Source organism: Bos javanicus, chromosome 1, assembly GCF_032452875.1.
Source record: "Bos javanicus breed banteng chromosome 1, ARS-OSU_banteng_1.0, whole genome shotgun sequence".
NCBI lineage: Eukaryota > Metazoa > Chordata > Mammalia > Artiodactyla > Bovidae > Bos > Bos javanicus.
The window spans coordinates 68,846,646-68,865,432 of NC_083868.1; the positions used below are offsets into that span (position 1 = coordinate 68,846,646).

Below are 18,787 nucleotides of genomic sequence, written 5' to 3' on the forward strand. Positions count from 1 at the left end.
TCAGCGCAGCAGGTTGGGAGTACCAACCATCTCCCTGACACAGGAGGGAGGGAGAGCTTCCCAGGGACAGTGACAACTGTCTTGTTATCCCTGAGCTGTCTGGAGCTTAATATTAACCCATTCTCCTGGGCTCTTCATTAGAGCTTTCTGGCCAGGACAGGTTCTTTTTTATTGTGCCCATTTCAGGACTAGAAACTGAGACCAAGGGAAGCAAGCTTGTTCAAGGTCATGCAGAGTTGAAAGCAGAGCCATGTGAAAGGGGCTCTTTTGATTTTTGGCCTGGTGCAGTGTCATCCTGTACTCTGTACTCTGAGCCTGCTGTAGGGTGCTGCAGGAGAGGGAGTTGGCAGCACCCAGGCAACAGCTTCTATAGCTTTGGAAATGGATAATGTTCCCAAAGCAGGGTGAAAGGAGAAAATAATAATAGAGCAGTAGCTAACAATGAACTCCTCTGTGCTAGAAACTGTGATAGGCAGTTGGAGAATGGAAAGCACCTCTCAGTTTTGGCGTGAATCTCCTCATCCCATAGATAAGAATTCTGAAGCCCAGTGAGATTGTCATTCACCCTCCAAACATAGCTGCTGCTGCTAAGTTGCTTCAGTCATGTCTGACTCTGTGCGACCCCATAGACGGCAGCCCACCAGGCTCCCCCATCCCTGGGATTCTCCAGGCAAGAACACTGGAGTGGGTTGCCATTTCCTCCTCCAATGCATGAAAGTGAAAAGTGAAAGTGAAGTCACTCAGTCATGTCCGACTCTTCGAGATCCCATGGACTGCAGCCTACCAGGCTCCTCCGTCCATGGGATTCTCCAGGCAAGAGTACTGGAGTGGGGTGCCATTGCCTTCTCCCCAAACATAGCTCAGTCAGTTCAGTTCAGTCCCTCAGTCATGTCTGACTCTTTGCGACCCCATGAATCGCAGCACACCGGGCCTCCCTGTCCATCACCAACTCCCGGAGTTCACTGAAACGTCCATTGAGTTGGTGATGCCATCCAGCCATCTCATCCTCTGTCATCCCCTTCTCCTCCTGCCCCCAATCCCTCCAAGCATCAGGGTCTTTTCCAATGAGTCAACTCTTCACATGAGGTGGCCAAAGTACTGGAGTTTCAGCTTTAGTATCACTCCTTCCAAAGAACACCCAGGACTGATCTCCTTTAGGATGGACGGGTTGGATCTCCTTGCAGGCCAAGGGACTCTCAAGAGTCTTCTCCAACACCACAGTTCAAAAGCATCAATTCTTCGGCGCTCAGCTTTCTTCACAGTCCAACTCTCACATCCATACATGACCACTGGAAAAACCATAGCCTTGAGTAGATGGACCTTTGTTGGCAAAGTAATGTCTCTGCTTTTCAAACATAGCTAATAAGTGGCAATTAGTATTCCTTCCTAGAGTCCAGCTTCATCTGGTGTAATCTCTTCAAAAACTGGAATTCCCTCAGTCCCTCTGCCCTAAGTGTTTTTCCCTCCCTGGCCTTACTGGGGTTGGTTGGTCAACCTTGTTTAGGTTTCTTCTTAGGATTCTTTAATCCTTTAACAAAAATTATTGCTTTGGTGTTATGCTTTTATGAGTCTTTCAGTTCAGTTCTGGCAAACACATATTGTTTCTTATACTCCTTGAATCTAAATCTAAATATAGATACCAAAGTCTATGTTTAAATTTTTTTTCAGCCAACTTTGATGATAAGCCAGGTTTGGGAATAATTCCTCTAGGCCACAAATAAAAACACCGATTTTTTTATTTTTCACATGGGGATTATTGTCCACAGGGGGAGTGTTTACTTAAAAAAAAAAAAAGTGAATGCAGGCTGAATGCCCCTAACCACTTTGTAAGCTTCTAACCTCCTTTCCCTAAATACTGTATATATACACATGCTCATCTAATTAAGGTACTTTGATTACAAAAGGTAAACTATGTGCAGCTGATCAAAGGAAGTATTCCAGTTATTTATCTTTGGCTTTGGAATGCATCATGTGATTTTATCTTCTGCTTTGGATTATCCGTGCTGCTGCATTAATGTGCTAACTGCAGATTTGGGGGTTAAAAAATTTTTTTAATAATCCCTAGTTCAGAAGTGACCCCAAGGGGCTTGTAATACCTCCCTCGTCCCTTAGTTCTAAACTAAATCTCTGTGATCTTTCTTTCCATAGCATTTCTTCACATTGCCCTACAGTTTAACTGCTTCTCCTCCTAAACTGGCATCGTTCTTTTTCATTCTTACCAGTTTACTGGGAGAGCTTGTATGGAATTGTTAGACGCTTGAGCCATTCTGAGGGACTCATACTTCTTCCTCACTGCTTTGTATCTTGGTAATGTTTGCCTTTACTTTTGTTAGTTTTTTGTTTGCAAAGTCTTCCATAAGGCTTTTTCCTCCTAATTCTTGTTCCTGAAATCTCAACAGAACAACAGTGTTGCCTGACTAACTGGTCCAAATAGAAAGAGTTGTTAGTGATGGAGGAATGAAAGTCCTGATTGTAGCCTTTGTAGCATTTGCCAATTTCCAACGTGTAAATACTTCTGTCTGTGGCAGTTTTCAAGCTACCAACCTATTTAACAACCAGCTGGCAAAAATTCTGATGATTACCACTGGCTCTTGGGCACCAGAACAATAGGCTGTAGCACACCGCCAGGTGTATTTAGCTGTTTAAGGAAGCACTCTCATCAGTTATAGGTTTTACATAAATGAAAATTGTTCTTCCTGGTTACCAATTGTGTGACCTTGGCCAAATCGTTTTATAACTTCTATGAATCTCAGTTTCCACATCTGCAAAATGAGATAATGACATTTATATCAGGAAAGAATATAAGAGAATTTAATTAGGTGATTACTATAATCATGTATATATAATATTATATATTATAATTATTACATACGGATATGGCATATGTTAGGTGTGAAGCAAGTGATGATTCCCCTCTCTGACAGGATGGGGACAAAGTTGAGAATAGAGGAAGATTTGAACTTTGCATCCAAATGGAAATACCTGCTGGTGGTTGGCCATGCAGCTGGAGCTAGGCTGGGTGAGAGACAAGGTCAAGAATTTAGATTTGGGAATAAAAACAATCACAGTGCTTTGTGTTAATATCTATCTATCTTTGAAATTTACCTGATACTTTCACATGTGTTTGTCAGAGGCATGGGAATGGATCAACTTTTTCAGAGAGGAGAATAGAGAGCCCAGCTAACTACTGAGTCCTAAGTAGTTCTAAGTCCCCCTAAATTATTCCTTTTTTTATATTTATCTCCCACAAAACTACCACAAGTTTTGGTACCCGCATCACTGCCATATCCTTATTGCTTTTAAATGAGACCTGTCTACTCCTCACACATTAACACTAGACAGAGATTTTGGAATGGAGAAAGTAATTTCTTCAGCCTGCGTAGTTTACCATCACCATGTTTCACCCAAAATTATGTCAACAGTGTTGGTGTTCTCTGCTAATTGGTCATCATATGTTGCCTACTAAAATAATCTACAAGTATCAGGGGTAGTGTAATAGAAGCTTATTTCTTGCTCACATCATAGTTCACTCCAGATGTTCCATTTCTCTTTAGTGACTCTGCCATTCCTTGGAGTCCTCTAGTGGAATTCTGCTTTCAGCCTTCAGAAGAGGAGAGAGAGAGAGTAGAGGACACATGTGTGGGACGATTTTATGGGCTAGCCCTGGAAGTGGCACATAACATTTCTGCCCATATTTCATTGGCTAGAGCTCAGTCACATGACTGCTCTGAAATGCAAGGGAGAGTGGAAAAAATAAGAATTGTGTCCTCCAGAAGAAGAGGGAATGGGTTTGGTGAGCATCTGGCCAGTCTCTGGCCTGTGCTTACAGGGCTTGGTGGAAATAGTTGCCACCATGGATCTAGGACAACCCAGGTCACTGCAGAAGACTTCTTATGCTTAGCCTCTTGACCCTGAGGGTCTCTCATCACTTGTAGACTCTGATAACACCCCCTCCCAGGATTGCCCTAATCTCCTTCCCCTACCTTGGATGGTAGATTGTGGCGCTGGCCTGAAAGAAACTTTCTTTTGTGATGCTTAAGGAAATAGCAACCCACTCCAATATTCTTGCCTGGAAAAATCCCATGGACAGAAGATCCTGGCAGGCTATAGTTCATGGGGTTGCAAAGAGTCGGACACAACTGAGCAGTGAAATACATGGGATCCAATGGAGCATCACAAAAGAAAGTTTCTTTCAGGCCAGCACCACCATCCACCATCCAAGGTAGGGGAAGATAAGGGTAATCCTGGGAGCGGGTGTCACCGGAGTCTACAAGTGGTGAGAGACCCTCAGGGTCAAGGGAGTCTGTGGTCCTACCCTGTGGGGCAATCTATCCACTCCTGGCAGGCTCCCAGACAGTGACTTGGGAGCACAGGGCTAAGACATTTCCCTCCGGTCTGCTCCAGTTGAGGGGCATGGCAAATGATGAGCAAGGCTCTAATCAGTCAGGTGGAGCTTGAGATCACAATGCTAGCTGCAGGGTACTAATTGCCGTGCTCAGCAGGAAACCGAGGCAGAGGCTCAGCAGTCTGACTATCTTCTGACTCTATAGAAACTCAGGCACTGGAGGCTCAACCCAGTCACATCAAACTGTGTGTCTAAGACTGCTGATGCTTCGAATGTGCCTTGACCCAGAGTGCTCAGGAACTAGATGAGATAGATCCATATAATTTGAGGTTTTGTGCACAGTTATCGGAATGGAATAGACCTGAATTCAAATTGTGACTTCATCCTTTCCTAGCCCTATAACTTTGTGCTTTTTCAGTTTTTTTTTTTAATTTATTGGAGTATAGTTTATTTACAATGCTGTGTTTCAGGTGTACAGCAAAGTGATTCAATTATATATACACAGATATTATTTTCAGATTCTTTTCTCATATAGGTTTTATTCACAGAATATTGAATAGAGTTCCCTATGCCCTAGTCCTATAACTTTGGGTAAATTATTTGATTTCACTCACTTTTAGTTTTCATCCATAAAATGTAGAAATAATATATATCTCAGAGGGTAGGTGTGAGACTTCACATCAGGTATGAAAGGCACTTAGGATTTCCACCTGTAGGTGTGTCAGTCACTCAGTCGTGTCTGACTCTTTTGTGACCCCAGGGACTGTAGCCCACCAGGCTCCCCTGTCCATGGGATTTCCTAGGCAAGAATACTGCAGTGGGTTCCCATTTCCTTCTCCAGGGGATCTTCCTGACGCAGGGATTGAACCCAGGTCTCCAGCAGCCTTTAATCCTTGTAGCAAACATTTACTGCCAAGTCCCACAAAAGCAGCAATAACAGAATAGTCACGAGGACTTGCAAAAGCGGGAGCTGAAATTTGGGCTCTTGTGATGCTTGATTTACAAAGCATGTATTTTGTGAGGTAGGCTATCACCACAGAGGTGGAGGTGCCTTGGTTATGCCCGCTGGTTTCACCAGCTGGGCTTTCCATAGAGTGGCTGACTGTGGAGCTGGGCACATGCTTCCCCCTAGTTGGGTGCCTTTAAAATAGAAAGTAGGACTGTTAAGTCAGCCCACATCCTGGCTACTCAGTTTCTTTGGCAGTTTCCACTTCCCAGCTTGAGGGTCCGCCCTAGCTCCTGGCAGCCTGCAACATAATTATCACACATTGTCTTTTCACACATGTATAACTAGAAGAACAAAGATCCCTGAAAAGGTAGGAAGGGGTTTTTCCTGTACTGGCACTCAATTCCCAATGGTTGGAAGTTTAGATGTAGGTTGCTTTGACCTTGAGCTTCAAGTGACTATGAAATCTTGAGGACTGCCCACACTTTGGAAAGAGGTTGGTCTTCACTTTAAGATGAGCAGCATGAATTATGAAGGGAAAGGGTCTTCTTCGAGGAGCTAGATGTTTAAAGGCCTTATACAAAAATTTAAAGTAAAGTCAGGTAATAAAACTAAAGCTAGCAGGAGGCAAGCTTGAGAACAGTATAGAGAAGGGTTTTGGTTTTCTTCTTGGAAAAGTTGAATCATCTTAAAGGGAAATGGAGAAGGCAAGGGTCAAGTCTGTCATCCTGCTCCCACTGTATCCAGCCAAAGAAGGTATAGTTCAGATTGGAAAATGCACAACAGATTATCCACGTAAGAACTGACGGCCAAGAAAGGTGAGGGCATAATACAAACCCCAAGCTATTGCAACAATCTTAGCCAAAATACTTGCCATTGATGCACCATCGGGACTTTGTAGACATTGTCTCTGTGTGAGATTAGTGTTGTTAGCCTCGTTTTACATATGAATCCACAAGACAGAGAAATTAAGCCTGCAGGGTTTCTAGAGCTAGGGGGATTAGAACCCCCGGCCCTCCTGCTCTGTCCACCTCCCCACACTGCTTTGAGAATGCTCTGTATCTCAGTCTTGAATAAATTGCATCCTGGAACACTGAAGGAACTTGCCTATGTCATCACAGGCAAATCACTAAGAAATCAATGCATAAGAATGGGAAATGCCTAGGATGTAAAAAGATGGGAATTGCCAGATTCAGGCAATTATAGACTAGCAAGCTTGATTTTATTACCTAGCAAAATTCTAGAATCCTAGCTTTCACACTGATGGGCTGTATGTGAAGTGAAAGTGATAATTGCTCAGTTGTGTTGGACTCCTTGCCAACCCCGTGGACTGAATCCCACCAGGCTCCTCTGTCCATGGAATTCTCCAGGCAAGCGTACTGGAGTAGGTAGCCATTCCCTTCTCTCCAGGGGATCTTCCTGACCCAGGGATCGAATCCAGGTCTCCCACATTGTAGACAGATTCTTTATGGTCTGAGCCACTAGGACTGGCTATATAACCTTGCACAAATGACATATCCCCTCTCTGGGCTTTAGATTCTTTGTAAAGTATATGCTTGTGATACATTGTCTTTAAGGTCCATTCTAGTTCTAAGTATTTTACTCTAATAAGCTCCTTTAATGTATCCTGACAGTTTCAATGTTTCAGCCCTGTCTCCATCAGATGCTCGTTTTCACTTTGCATCAAATGCTCCAGCCTTGTTCAAAGAGTAAAAGGTTAGAAAGATGGAGTTTGGAGTGAAATAGTTATAGGTTCATATCTCACCTTTCTTATGGACTAGTTAGAGGATCTTAAGCAAATAATGTAAACCCTCTGTACCTCAATTATCTCTTCTGTAAAATGCTGATCTTTTATATAAGATCCTACATTTCTATCTTGAAGGGTTGTTTTTGAGTTAAATAAAGATATATCTAAAACACTTAGCTTAGTGCCTGGAGTATAATAGTAACCAGTAATGTAATAAATACGTTCCCATGTTTCATTATGAGATTCCCCTTTACCGTCACATTTTGCCATCTCTCAAATTAGGAGGTAGTTGCAATAGTTTTTTCTTTCTTCAGTTCATATGCTCAGTCGTGTCCGAATCTTTGCAACCCCATGAATCGCAGCACGCCAGGCCTCCGTGTCCATCACCAACTCCCGGAGTTCACTCAGACTCACGTCCATCGAGTCAGTGATGCCACCCAGCCATCTCATCCTCTGGTGTCCCCTTCTCCTCCTGCCCTCAATCCCTCCCAGCATCAGAGTCTTTTCCAATGAGTCAGCTCTTCACATGAGGTGGCCAAAGTACTGGAGTTTCAGCTTCAGCATCATTCCCTCCAAAGAAATCCCAGGGCTGATCTCCTTCAGAATGGACTGGTTGGATCTCCTTGCAGTCCAAGGGACTCTCAAGAGTCTTCTCCAACACCACACTTCAAAAGCATCAATTCTTTGGCGCTCAGCCTTCTTCACAGTCCAACTCTCACATCCATACATGACCACAGGAAAAACCATAGCCTTGACTAGATGGACCTTTGTTGGCAAAGTAATGTCTCTGCTTTTGAATATGCTATCTAGGTTGGTCATACCTTTCCTTCCAAGGAGTAAGCGTCTTTTAATTTCATGGCTGCAATCACTATCTGTAGTGATTTTGGAGCCCAAAAAAATAAAGTCTGACACTGTTTCCACTGTTTCCCCATCTATTTCCCATGAAGTGATGGGACCGGATGCCATGATCTTAGTTTTCTGAATGTTGAGCTTTAAGCCAACTTTTTCACTCTCCACTTTCACTTTCATCCAGAGGCTTTTGAGTTCCTCTTCACTTTCTGCCATAAGGGTGGTGTCATCTGCATATCTGAGGTTATTGATATTTCTCCCGGCAATCTTGATTCCAGCTTGTGTTTCTTCCAGTCCAGCGTTTCTCATGATGTACTCTACATAGAAGTTAAATAAGCAGGGTGACAATATACAGCCTTGAAGTACTCCTTTTCCTATTTGGAACTAGTCTGTTGCTCCATCTCCAGTTCTAACTGTTGCTTCCTGACCTGCATACAGATTTCTCAAGAGGCAGGTCAGGTGGTCTGGTATGCCCATCTCTTTCAGAATTTTCCACAGTTGATTGTGATCCACACAGTCAAAGGCTTTGGCATAGTCAATAAAGCAGAAATAGATGTTTCTCTGGAACTCTCTTGCTTTTTCCATGATCCAGCGGATGATGGCAACTTGATCTCTGGTTCCTCTGCCTTTTCTAAAACCAGCTTGAACATCAGGAAGTTCACGGTTCACATATTGCTGAAGCCTGGCTTGGAGAATTTTGAGCATTACTTTACTAGCGTGTGAGATGAGTGCAATTGTGCGGTAGTTTGAGCATTCTTTGGCATTGCCTTTCTTTGGGACTGGAATGAAAACTGACCTTTTCCAGTCCTGTGGCCACTGCTGAGTTTTCCAAATTTGCTGGCATATTGAGTGCAGCACTTACACAGCATCATCTTTCAGGATTTGGAATAGCTCCACTGGAATTCCATCACCTCCACTAGTTTTGTTCATCGTGATGCTATCTAAGGCCCACTGGACTTCACATTCCAGGATGTCTGGCTCTAGGTCAGTGATCACATCATTGTGATTATCTGGGTCGTGAAGATCTTTTTTGTACAGTTCTGCTGTGTATTCTTGCCACCTCTTCTTAATATCTTCTGCTTCTGTTAGGTCCATACCATTTCTGTCCTTTATTGAGCCCATCTTTGCATGAAATGTTCCCTTGGTATCTCTAATTTTCTTGAAGAGATCTCTAGTCTTTCCCATTCTGTTGTTTTCCTCTTTTTCTTTGCATTGATCACTAAGGAAGGCTTTCCTATCTCTTCTTGCCATTCTTTGGAACTCTGCATTCAGATGCTTATATTTTTCCTTTTCTCCTTTGCTTTTCACTTCTCTTCTTTTCACAGCTATTTGTAAGGCCTCCCCAGACAGCCATTTTGCTTTTCTGCATTTCTTTTCCATGGGGATGGTCTTGATCCCTGTCTCCTGTACAATGTCACGAACCTCATTCCATAGTTCATCAGGCACTCTGTCTATCAGATCTAGGCCCTTAAATCTATTTCTCACTTCCACTGTATAATCATAAGGGATTTGATTTAGGTCATACCTGAATGGTCTAGTGATTTTCCCTACTTTCTTCAATTTAAGTCTGAATTTGGTAATAAGGAGTTCATGATCTGACCCACAGTCAGCTCCCAGTCTTGTTTTTGTTGACTGTATAGAGCTTCTCCATCTTTGGCTGCAAAGAACATAATCAATCTGATTTTGGTGTTGACCATCTGGTGATGCCCATGTGTAGAGTCTTCTCTTGTGTTGTTGAAAGAGGGCGTTTGCTATGACCAGTGCATTTTCTTGGCAAAACTCTATTAGTCTTTGCCCTGCTTCATTCCGTATTCCAAGGCCAAATTTTCCTGTTACTCCAGGTGTTTCTTGAGTTCCTACTTTTGCATTCCAGTCCCCTATAATGAAAAGGGCATCTTTCTTGGGTGTTAGTTCTAAAAGGTCTTGTAGGTCTTCATAGAACCATTCAACTTCAGCTTCTTCAGTGTTACTGGTTGGGGCATAGACTTGGATTACTGTGATATTGAATGGTTTGCCTTGGAAACGAACAGAGATCATTCTGTCGTTTTTGAGATTGCATCCAAGTACTGCATTTCGGACTCTATCGTTGACCATGATGGCTACTCCATTTCTTCTGAGGGATTCCTGCCCACAGTAGTAGATATAATGGTCATCTGAGTTAAATTCACCCATTCCAGTCCATTTGATTTTGCTGATTCCTAGAATGTCAACATTCACTCTTGCCATCTCTTGTTTGACCACTTCCAATTTGCCTTGATTCATGGACCTGACATTCCAGGTTCCTATGCAGTACTGCTCTTTACAGCATCGAACCTTGCTTCTTTTCTTTCTTAGTGGTATATAAACTAATGATACATTTTATAATTAATTAAACATGGTATTTTCCTAGCATGATTTTCACCCTTACGTTCTCACTTCCCCTCTGGGATGCCTGCTTCTCTATCTTCTTGCACACCATTATCTCTTCTACAACAAACAGAATTAGGCACAGGACAGCTCGGGGAGGACTGGCCTCAGTAATCATCTTGCCTGGCTTGTTCATTTTACTGGTGTTCAAAATGAAGGTCAGAAAGGGGAAGAGACTTTGCAAAAGCCACAAGCAAACTCAGATCTTCAGATTCTCAGTCCAGTTTCCTTCCATGTCAGAAACATTATAGCATGAAACAATAACATAATTATGACTCAATTACTCTATACATACCTGGATCCAAGTCAAATGGGGAACACTTCCAAATCCAAATCTACATATGGATTTTGATGGGTAGATTTTAATCCTATAACTCCAAAGCTGAAACTTATTAGATTAACTTCCCATTTGCACAAATACACAATCATAAAACTTTAGAGTGGAAGGGAAGATTTTTTCTCATGGGAAAACTGTAATGTTCTCACCTTTGTAGTAGCCTGAATTTGCAAGGCATGCTTTCTGTAGGCAGCTTATTTCCTCCCACTTATTGTATCTACAATTTTAGGAGCCAACAGTACATGAATGACTGTGTCTTAAATTGTGAATCGTTTCTGCAGTTTGTCTGCTTCCAGGTTTGTATAGCTGAGTCCATTGACAAATCAGTCACATAGTTCAGACACTTCATTCATTCATTCATTCACTCCATCACCTAGCATTTACTCCTTAGAACCAGTCAAAACACATGCACATAATCTCAGTTAATTTTCACAACGACATTTGTGAGGTGGTGCTACTTACATGTTGCTGATGGTACAACTGAGGCACAGGGATACTAACATTTTTTTGAGGTTGAATACTGATGAATCTTCCTCCTGAAAAATGGAGCTGCTGCTGCTGCTGCTGCTAAGTCGCTTCAGTCGTGTCCGACTCTGTGCGACCCCATAGACGGCAGCCCATCAGGCTCCCCCGTCCCTGGGATTCTCCAGGCAAGAACACTGGAATGGGTTGCCATTTCCTTCTCCAATGCATGAAAGTGAAAAGTGAAAGTGAAGTCGCTCAGTCGTGTCCGACTCTTAGTGACCCCATGGACTGCAGCCTACCAGGCTCCTCCGCCCATGGGATTTTCCAGGCAAGAGTACTGGAGTGGGGTGCCATTGCCTTCTCCGGAAAAATGGAGCTAGGGCACTCCAAAGCAAAAGAGAATTCTATTGTTTTAAGAAAAAATGTCTTAAAATTGAAATAGCAAAGTAGATTATTAATCACTACAGTGTGAACTAATAAAAATATACTCATTGGCTATAGAAAAGAAACTGAATGTTCATTGAGATCTTATTAAAACTAAAGATTAACTATATCTATTGCCTTAACTGAGCCAGTAGAATTCAGAATAGATCTTTTCTTTGTCTCATGTATAGTTGGATCTTCAGGTGTTGAAAATACACAGGGGTAAATCAACTATACTTCAATTTAAAAAAAAAGAAAAAATATCCAGAGGACCTGGTCTTTTTCTGCTCTCTGTAAGTAGTGGATGTCTCTCATTTTAATGACTGAAACTTTATGTAGTAAGAATTTTCTTTGTGACACAGGGAACTCAGCCCAATGCTCTGTGACAACACAGAGGGATGGGATAGGGTGGGAGATAGGAGGGAGGTTCAAGAGGGAGGGGTCATCTGGCTGATGCATGTCGATGTAGGGCAGAAACCAGCATGATATTGCAAAGCAATTTTTTTCCAATAAAATCTTTTTAAGGATGTCTTTACTGGAGGCTGAGCATCCTGAAATTTCTAAAGCTAATTTTTTAATTGGCAAGTGTTCTTAATCAGGCTTTTAATCCAAATTTTGAATAGAGCAGAACAAGTCAAGCCTGTTTGCAAAGGGGCTTTTTTCTTGACAGAATATTCACCCAGTCTTTTAAGAGACTTTTCACCTTGTCACGTGTTGGACTGTGGGCTTACAAAGCTATCGGGCAGGTTGACTTTTCTCTATAGCATGACAGCCTGATTTCTGGTATAACCAGTCAGCTTTTTGTTGGCTTGATGGAGGGTGATTGGACACTACAAAGTAAGCACACATGCAGGGTTTCAAATTGCCTCTTGAAAATGAGAGGTTAGTGAAGACTTTCCCACTAGGGAACCTGAGGATTTCCCTTCTCCTTTCAGCTTCCTTTTGCCTGCTGCACAGCTGCCTCCCAAAATGACCGAGGCTCAGAAGCATCTATGTGAGGCTTGGTGGTTAGTAACTGAGACCTTTGGTACCTATGGGAAAATTTGATCAAGTTTCAAAAATTGATAATCATACTTTTTGAAAAAAGAGGAGACAGAAGCCACTTGTTTCTTCCATAGACTCCTGTGCTTAGACCCAGGAAGCTCCCTTGGATGGCGATCTGTGTCTCTTGGACTTGTGATCCGCACTGGCTGAGCCCTTATTGATTGTATTATGGGCTGTTCCTTCAGTCATCAAGTCATTGGTTATAGGATATGGAGAGCACTCCTCAGTACCTCTCAAGGGAGTACTTGACATAGACCTTGACCCCAGGGAGCTTTTCTTCTTGTAGGATATCTATCCATCTTCTATCCATCTAAATGATTGGCACTGTCAGTAGAACTTTTCTGCAGTGATGAAGATATTCTCTATGTTCTCTAATATGACAGCCATTAGCTACGTCAAATGTGACTGAGAGACTGAATTTTTAATTTTGTTTAATCAATTGATATTTAAATAGCCTCATGTAGCTGGTTGAATAGCAAAGCTCTGAATTATCATCTACCCATCCTTGCATTCTACTATTAAGCATCTATAGTGGGGATACTCTTCAGGCTGTGTGGTATGGAACAGAGAATGCTTGACTGAAATTGGATTTCTACACTCATTGTGTGGCCTTGAGTGCCTTCTTCTCACTGGATCTCAGTTTCCCTTTCTTGTAAATGAAGGACTGGCAGTCTGTAAGGGTTTTCTAGATATGTCATTCCACTGGTTCTGGCCCCCCAGTGGGGTGCTCTAGGACGGGGCACATTTTGTCACAGACCAGGGCTCTGAGAAGGAATGTTGTTGTCTCTGATGAACCCACTGCCAGGACCTGTTTGTAGAGCTGCTGGGCACGTTTAGGAGTTCTTTCTGGATGAGGGTCATGGGAGAGGGAGGTAAGACGACGTGATGCTTTACTCTGGGAGACTGGTAAAGATGTGAAGGCCCTGGGATGGTGATCCATGTCTTCATGCATCTAGAGGTTATAAGGATGCATTCAGTTGTCGGAAGAGAAAGAGGTTGGAAGAGGTGGCAGGACATGACTAGGTCTGGCATTTCATGAAGAACTGAGCCTGACTCTCAGGTTTCACTCATCCACTTGTCCTAGCACATGTAGGAATTCAAGGATGTGACTTTGGTTATTTTGACAGAGTCCTCACCCTACACTGGGAACCGTGTTCCCTGAATGGGATTGGGAACATAGCCACACAGTTAACCAGTGTCTAGTCCCATGTTTGCCCTGCAAACTGGTGCCTGCCTAGAGTTCAGGGTTCAATCAGCAGAGTTATGTCCTCACACCTGAGACACTAGAGGGGTGAAGAACCTCCTCAAAGTGGCCAAGTTGATATATCGAGTTGAACCTAGATCATCTGACTCCCAAGTCCAGTGCTCTTTCTGCCACCCCATGGGACCTAAGAGCTCTGTGAGTGGCATAGTCAAGAAGTTCTGGGAAAGGACAAGTCATCAAAAGATCTTCATCATTTAGCATACAAAAATGCCAAGAATAGAGAGCGCAAGATGTCAGGCTACAGGTGATGGACTCATTCTCACCATTGTGCTGTCAGAGGGAAGCTGCTACCTGCCTCTCCCCAAGCCTGCGGGTGATCTTTTACATTTTTTTGTGATCCTACCATGAAGCAGGGACAGGAACCTCACTCACAACTCTAGGGGATTGGCAGTGACACAAGTTGGGAGGATTTCCAATGAGAAGGCTGCCTGCTTTCCTCTTCGGTGATACTTCACTGACTGGAAAACATGGGACCACTTCTGGGCATTAGAAATCTCTTGATACTCATGCCTGATCTGGGAAGTCTTCCTGGAGGAAAGGGGACTGATAGAACAGGTCAGACCTTTTCTAGGGCCCTGCTTCTTTTTCTGGGGATTAACCCCAAAGAACAAATGACGGAACATGCAGATAAATTAAAAGAGAGATACAGATGAGTAGCATGGATATTAAGAGATCAAGGAGGCAGAGAACTGTGAAATCGAGACAAGGGGGAAAAAGGTGGTTTGTTACAGATTTGAGTTTTGGATGTTTCTTCATATGGTCTTCACATAAATATAAATATACAGCTTAAAAGTTTTAATATAATACATGTTCACTGAAGAAATGTTGAAAACTATAGAACAGTATGAAGAAGAAAATGAAATATCATCATAAGCCTCACAACCCCTTTTTCTTATTTATTGCTGTTTCTCTTTTTGAAATGTGTATTTATATTCTTTGCCTGTTTTTCAGGTGGGAATAGTATTAATCCTTTGTCAGTTTTGTTGCAAATATGTTTTCCAGCTTGTCATTTGCATTCTAAGTTTTGTTTATACTCTGATGTATAGTTTAAAAATTTCCATAGACAAAAATCATAGATATTTTCCTTTTTTATTTTTTTCAGTGTTTTCATGTTTAGAGAGCTCTTTGTCATTCAGGGGTCAGTTAAATACTCACCCATGTTTTCTCCTAAGGTGTTTTTGTATACGTCATTTTTAAGATTTGGTTTTCTAATCTGTCTAAAATTTATTGTGGTGTATAGAGTGAAGTTATGAGAATTAACTTGATTTTTCTTTTCCAACTAGTCTGTTTTTCCAGTGCCATTTATTGAATAATTTGTCTTTTCTCCTTTGCTTTAGTTTCTTCTCTTATCATATATTAAGTTCTTAAATGTCAGGTCTGTATTAGGTCTATGAATCAGGTGCCATTCATTTGTATGTTAATCCTTGTGTCTGTGCCACCTTTTAATAATTGTAGTTTAAAAAATATATATTTTAATATCTAGTAGGGCAAACCCAACCCATTATTCATCTTTTTTCAAAAACATATTTAATTATTTTTATCCATGTGCATGCATGCTCAGTCGCTCAGTTGTGTCTGACTCTTTGCGACCTATGGACTGTAGTCCACCAGGCTCCTCTGTCCATGGGATTCTCCAGGCAAGAATACTGGAGTGGATTGCCATGTCTTCCTTCAGGGGATTTTCCCAACCCAGGGATCAAACTCACGTCTTCTGCATTGGCAGGTGTATTCTTTACCACTGAGCCACCTGGAAGCCCTTATTATCCACTTATTCCTCCAAATAGAAGCCTAGTTGAAAATCCCTTTGGCACATAATAAGTACTTAGAAATTCATTCCTTCTTGCCCTAGCATGTCTGCCTGACTTTATTACAATAAAGTAATTAAGCATATGTTAAAAAAAATTTATTCAACTGATATAATGTTTAGTTTTTAATCTAAAACCATGTTGATTTTATTTGAATTTTATTTTACTTGAATCTTTAATATCTTGCCTTCCTGAGATAAACTTTATTTGGATATATGGCAAATCTTTGAATGGGATTTAATGAAAAATTAAATTTATTTTTACAGCTTCTTTGAAGTTCATTTTTTCAGTCATGGAACAACTTTATCTATGATGAATGGTAGCCACTTTTTAATTTGCCATGGAATCACATCATAGAGTGAACAGCTGAATAACACAGCCATCCTTAACTTTAAATACGTTTGATTTAAAATGTTGGGTGCAGATGCTGTCATAACCACAACCTAATTATTAAATGTTTTAAGTGCATGAATATTATTATATAAGGATCCTATAAATGAAAGATAAATATACAAAGGAGGGAACTTGCTCTTCTCAATTATTTTAAGGATAAGAAAAATTAGACAGTGAAAAACAGTTAAGAACCATTAAATTAGTCATAATCCCATTTTTCAGAGATAACCACTGTCTGTGTATGTGTATCTGGTTTTTATACTCACGTATGGCAATGGCACCCCACTCCAGTACTCTTGCCTGGAAACTCCCATGGCCGGAGGAGCCTGGTAGGCTGCAGTCCATGGGGTCGCGAAGAGTCGGACACAACTGAGCGAGTTCACTTTCACTTTTCACTTTCATGCATTGGAGAAGGAAATGGCAACCCACTCCAGTGTTCTTGCCTGGAGAATCCCAGGGACGGGGGAGCCTGGTGGGCCGCCGTCTATGGGGTCGCACAGAGTCAGACACGACTGAAGCGACTTAGCAGCAGCAGCAGCACCAGTGTATATACAATTAGGATAAGGTTGTACAATTTGGAGAAGGAAATGGTAACCCACTCCAGTATTCTTGCCTGGAGAATCCCATGGACAGAGAAGCCTGGTAGGCTACAGTCCACGGGGTCAAAAGAGTTGGACACGACTGAGTGACTTCACTTTCGCTTACACCAGTGTATATACAATTAGGATAAGGTTGCACATGCTGTTTTATAATCTGGCTTTCCCACTTAACCTTATACCATGACAATTCCTGTGGCATTAATTATTATTGTACAGTCATGTTTAATGGTTACATAGAGTGGTTAGACCATGGATTGTTTTACCAGTTCCCTGTGGTTCAACATTTAGGTTTTGTGTGATTTTTCAATAGTATGAAGCCATAATGAATGTCATTACTCCCTACTTTAATATGATTCTAGTACTTAGCATATAAGCTGTTTTCTGAGTATATGTGTGCATTTGTCCATGGACAAGGCAGCCTCACAGCTCCCTGGCCATGGTTAAGGGTTCCTTTTCTTTAAGAAGCTAGAAGAGAGCAAAGAAGGTCTGGTTTCCCAGCCTCCTAGAGGTATTCTGCTTAGATTACTGGCAAAAAAAATTGTAAGTATTGGAAAATAAATGAGAAAAGACTTTCAGAGCACCCAGAACAGAGAATTTTAGCAGCTTGGGGCCATTTATCCTATGTAGCAGGTGGACTGAAGATTCAACTCACCCTGATTTGTATTTGCCACTCCCCTGGCCTCCAAACCTAGCTCTTTGACCTCTTTAGCCCTTTCTGCCTCTGTGAATTCTCCACTCAGTGGCTTGACAACTCAAGGGCAACAAGGGAAAAGATCCACAGAACAGGGACTCCCCTCAGGCCTCTTGTTTCTCCCCACAAGCTGTTGTGTCTCCCCACAGGGCTGTGAAGATTCTGCCTACAGGTAGATGTCAGGCCCATCTCATCTCAGATGGTGGCCTTGCTTTTGGGATGTGTTTTCAGTAGGGGTACTTCTCAGAAATGCCATCTGAATTAGTACACCTTCGTCTGGAATCCAGAGCAGTGGGGAAGAGGAGCTAGGGAAGAAGAGGCAAGGCTGGCTAGGTACAGGGACAAGCACATAGAGATTAGTGTGGAAGGGGTGCCCAGGACCATAGCTCTCTGGACATAGAAGGACAGGGTGAGCACTCAGTCAGCAGCTGCTCTCCCATTGGGGATACTTTTCTTTTGCATCTGAGGAACCAGGCTTTGGGGAGCAGGAATGGTTGGAGTGCTTGCCAAATAGCCAATATTAGGTAGGGGAAAGAAATGATAAAAATTCAGAGCAACTACACAGTTAAGTATGAGCAGCTTGGCTTACAGGTATGTAGTGGGAAGGTGGGAAGGCAGTTTTTAGTTGCTGTCTTCTGAATTTACTCTATTCACTTATTCATTAACTCATTTATTGACACAGTCAACACTTACTACATACTAGGGCCCATGCTGGGATTGCCAAGATGAACAGGAAGGAGAGGAGTATCATGGGGACCTACCATCAGCTATGTGTCTGGTACCTTCAAATAGATTTTCTCTTTTAATCATCACCACAGCCTGTAAGGTAGATATTTTAAATCTGTGATGAAGAAACAGACCCAGAGATGTTAAGTAAGCTGTCCAAGGGCACACAGCTAATAAGTGCTGGAGCTGAGAGTCAGACTTAGTTCTGTCTGAATCCAGAGCCTGTGCTTTACTCAGGGATGTGAGCTCCCTCTCAGGATGTGCTACCCTGAGAGAGCTCACCATCTGGTACAAGATGATTTGATGAGCAAATAGTGGCCAGGCTTGTTCTGGTGTGGCTGCCTTACTAGGAACATCTGAGAGCCTCCTTCTCATCCTGCCACAATGCAGCCTCTGGGGGATCATGTTAAATAAGTTTGCAGACTCTCTCTGTCAGCTCTAATTCTGACCATAACCCCTCACGGTCTAGGAGTGGTCTTGGGTCAAGTTGTCATCACTTTGCTAGAAACCAGGGAAGTCTTCAGTTAAGAAGGCATCCAGCAAAGGCACTACCTAGACATTTACACAACTCATTTTGTGTTTAACCTCACTCATTCTGGCTTTCAGTAACTCTGTAATGAGAGAAAACCATCTCTGAAGCTTATCTTTGGAACACAGGATCTGGCACTCAGCCTTCACATCCTACCTCAGATTCCTCTTATCCAAGCTAAGGAATCTAAATCATTTGTCTTCTCTAGTTACTTTCTC

General features: G+C 42.2%; 1 protein-coding gene and 1 long non-coding RNA gene across 21 annotated transcripts in view; one reads left to right on the top strand and one right to left on the bottom strand.

The window, feature by feature from the left end:
- The window catches only part of KALRN (kalirin RhoGEF kinase), a 689,867-nt gene that overhangs the window by 171,843 nt on the left and 499,237 nt on the right, over nucleotides 1-18,787 (top strand). The window lies entirely within an intron of this gene.
- On the bottom strand, nucleotides 309-3,854 carry LOC133242685 (uncharacterized). Its single transcript, XR_009734878.1, has 3 exons — nucleotides 3,519-3,854; nucleotides 2,873-3,015; nucleotides 309-2,762 (listed from the first exon to the last, which is right to left on the bottom strand). It is a non-coding gene; the product is annotated as an uncharacterized LOC133242685 (long non-coding RNA).